Genomic DNA, 3780 nt, shown 5'->3' with positions numbered 1-3780 from the left:
AATGGGGCCGGGGAGATGGCTCAGTAGGATAAGTGCTTGACTGGCAAAGGCAAGGATCTGAGTTCAATCCCCGGTTCTGCCAAAAAAACAAAAACAAAACAAACAAACAAAAAAAATTAGGATGCAGAAAAAAAAAATAATTCAGTACCTGCAAAACGATGCAAAGATGAACGATGTGATACTAACAGGCATCAATGAGAAGGAAGGAGTCAATACAAATGATATAAAAAGAATATGGACAGAAGTAATAGCAGAAGGCCGGAGAGATGGCTCAGTGGAATAAGCGCTTCCCTGGCAAGCGCAGGGGCCTGAATTCAGTCTCTGGTTTTGCCAAAAAAAAAGAAGAAGTAATAGCAGAAAATTTCCCAAATATGGGGCAACAATCTGACATTCAGTAACCAAAGCATATAGAACTCCAAATAACATCAACCCAATTAAAACCACACTCAGACACATAATAATCAAGATTCCAGAAATTCAGCATAGGAACAGTATACTAAGAGCCTCTAAAGCAAAGAAACAGATCACATTTAAAGGAAAACCCATCAGAACAATGGCAGATTTCTCTTCACGAACCATCAAGTCAAGAAGAGCATGGAGCCAAGTACTTCAAGTCTTGCAAGAAAACAAATTCCAACCCTGACTGATCTATCCTGCAAAACTCTCTTTCAAGTATAATGGAGAAGTGAAATACTTCCATGACAAAGAACAGCTAAAGAATTTCTTGATGACAAAGCCAAACCTACACAGACTATTAAATGATGTTCTAGAGAGGGAGGAAAATGATCACAGCCCCATGAATGAGAATGGAAAGAACCCACCAAATAGGGCAAACAAACACAGGAGAATAAGAGATATACAATGGTAGTCCCCAAGCCACTCCCCCACTGAATAAAACCGGGTGAGGCCCTGGGTCAGCCTCTCTGTTCCCGAAAGCCATCTTCATGGCTGGACTTAAAGCCCCTCGACTCCCCAATGATTGAAAATATAATTTAGTGTCTGTTTTTGCCATGGGATGCATTGAAAGTAGTAGATTGAAATCAACTTGATGGGATTCCAATAACGTAATTTTGGGATTACAAATATTGGCTTCTTGGACCGAGACGAGGATCTGGAAGTGTCTCCTACAAAAAAGTGTCTGGACAAAAAGAAAAAAGTTGGGGCAGGGAAGATAGCTCAGCTGACTAAACACCTCCTTAGGCAAGCACAGGGACCAGGTTCATGCTGAACAGGCCCTGCTCCCGCCCCCAGGGCCACCTGAATTGGTCACCAGCCAGAGTCTAGGCATGGTGGCACATGCCTGTAATCCCAGCACTCAGGAGGCTGAGGCAAGAGGATCACTGTGAGTTCAGGACCAGCCTGGGCTACAAAGTGAGCTCAAGGCCAGCCTGAACTATATAGTACACCCTGTCACAAAATGACAAGACAAAAAAAAAAGCTTTTGTTTTTGTTAAAAAAATAAGCTTAGTTAGTAAACAAGTATACATATTTTAATTCAAAACACAGCTCTTTGAAATATCTTACTTCCTTGCATACAGCAGACTATATTTTTCATCGTTTTAAACATTACATATAAAAATGAGACACTGTTATACATTTAATATATTCACACAAAGAGGAGTTTCAGTTCCATATGTAGGCTCATATTTGCTTTATGGTTTATGAACTGGAAACTGTTCATAAAAGTGAGTCTTCTGAAGGAGGTGCATCAGAGAAACCAGCAAACGTACCACCTGCTGCTGCTGGTATACTCGCATTCACAGAGTCTGAAGACATACAGAGTATGGGACTGTTTCCTCTGTAAATTCCTGATAGCATCTGGTCCAGCCACATTAGAATTAAAGGGTCATGGAATCCTCTTTTGTATAAAGTGAGCCAGGTGAGTGATTCAAACAAAGGATAATTCTGAATTTCAAGAAAGTCTTCTCTGGCACCAAATTGATTTTTTTTGTGTGTCGGGGGCAGGGGGTGAGCTCAGCCTGCCCTGGGTGTGGTGCTGGTGCGGCATGTGGTGTTGGGGATTGAATTGTGGTCCCTGTGCTTGCCTATGCATGTCTAAGCAGACGCTTTAGATTGCTGAGCAATTTTGCCTGTTTTTTTCTAAGAATTCTTCCGGGGGGCCGGGGAGATGGCTCAGTGGAATAAGAGCTTCCCTGGCAAGCGCAAGGGCCTGAGTTCAATCCCCGGTTCCGCAAAAAAAAAAAAAAAAAGCCAAAGCATTCACACAACATAAAATTTATTGGCCAGGGAGATGGCTCAGTGGACTAAGCGCATCCCTCGCAAGCACAAGGGCCTGAGTTCAATCCCTGGTTCCACCAAAAAAAAAAAAAAAGAATAGAATTCTTCCGGGATGGACCAGGTCATGAAGCTTACGCCAGGCCTCAAATTTAGGGGCTTGTGAAGAATATTATACATTTTGACATTTGGCCACAATAAAAAGGTGGCAATCCATACAGCATTTCATATAGAGCAGCACCAAAGCACCACCAATCTTCAGTGTGGTCGTAGGCTATTTCCTGATTACTTCAGGTGCCAGGTACTCTAGTGTCCCACAAAGCGTAGTGGTATCAGAGACAGCAATAAGCGCCTGCCTGGCAAGCGCAAGGGCCTGAGTTCAGTCCCCAGTTCGACAAAGACAAAACAAAACAAAACATGTCCCACAGAATCCAAAAGAATATTTCTGGTTTGCAGTCTCTGTACACTATTTTGATGAAGTTCAAGCAACCCAATACACTGGCAATTTCAGCAGCATAAAATGTCTATGTTCAAAAGGGCTGGTGAGATAGCTCAGTGGACTAAGCGCCTACTTTAGCAAGAGCAGGGACCAGGGTTCTATCCCCAGTCTTACATGCCGCACCAGCCTCATCCCCGGAGTGTGCTGAGCCGGTGACATGGTACATGCCTGTAATCCCAGCAATGAGGAGGCTGAAAACAGGAGGATCACCACAAGTCCAGATCTGCGTTTTGAACCCTGTACCAAATACACAAATGGGGGAAAAAAGTCTGTGTTCAAGCAAGGATGCTTCTCTTCGTAAGTGAAAAAACAGCTCCCCTACACTAACAAAATTCAGAACAAAATGAAGTTTTCATTTGTTTGGAAAGAATAATGTAGCCCAATCCTAAATGGGTGTTTCACATTTTTCAAAAGAACATCATGTTCATCCATAATATCTCTTTCCTACTGAGAAGTACTTCTTTCTGTAACCCTTTGACAGCATTAAATTTTCCATTCAGTTTTTGTGTTGCAAGAAGAACCTTGCCAAAGTTGCCTTTTCCAGTAAGTTTTAAAAAGTCCAGGGGGCCAGGGAGATAGCTCAGTAGAATAAGTGCTTGCCTGGCAAGCACAAGGGCCTGAGTTCAATCCCTGGTTCCGCCACAAAAAAGAAAAAAAGGAATGCCTATTTTGGGGCTGGGGAGATGACTCAGTGGAATAAGCGCTTCCCTGGCAAATGCAAGGGCCTGAGTTCAATCCCTAGTTCCACCAAAAAAAAAAAAAAAAAAAAGTCCAAGTCAGTTTCATGTGAGGATTTCTGCTAGAGCCCTGCCTCCTGCTGTGCACAGTCTGGCGACTAGGCCGGGCGGGTCTAGGATGTGATGTTCCAGGAGGTGTAGGCAGGAAGGTGACAATCACCAAGACTTCCATGATGTATCTCAGTGGTGGAAGGTGCTCAAGGATTAGATTTTAATTCCAACCTCGTTCAAACATCCAACACCTGATGAATGGTTAGACTGTGATATATCCTTATAATGGGATATTACTGGACAATAAAAAGGAATGAA

At 42.9% G+C, this 3780-nt stretch overlaps 1 pseudogene; it reads right to left on the bottom strand.

The window, feature by feature from the left end:
* Positions 1 to 3288, bottom strand: part of LOC101581961 — an 8414-nt pseudogene extending 5126 nt beyond the window's left edge.
* Positions 3289 to 3780: the final 492 nt, after the last annotated feature.

This window comes from Octodon degus, unplaced genomic scaffold, assembly GCF_000260255.1.
Source record: "Octodon degus isolate 3935 unplaced genomic scaffold, OctDeg1.0 scaffold00113, whole genome shotgun sequence".
Taxonomy (NCBI): domain Eukaryota; kingdom Metazoa; phylum Chordata; class Mammalia; order Rodentia; family Octodontidae; genus Octodon; species Octodon degus.
Note: the sequence above shows the minus strand (reverse complement) of the source record. Positions and strands in the feature narration are given on the sequence as shown.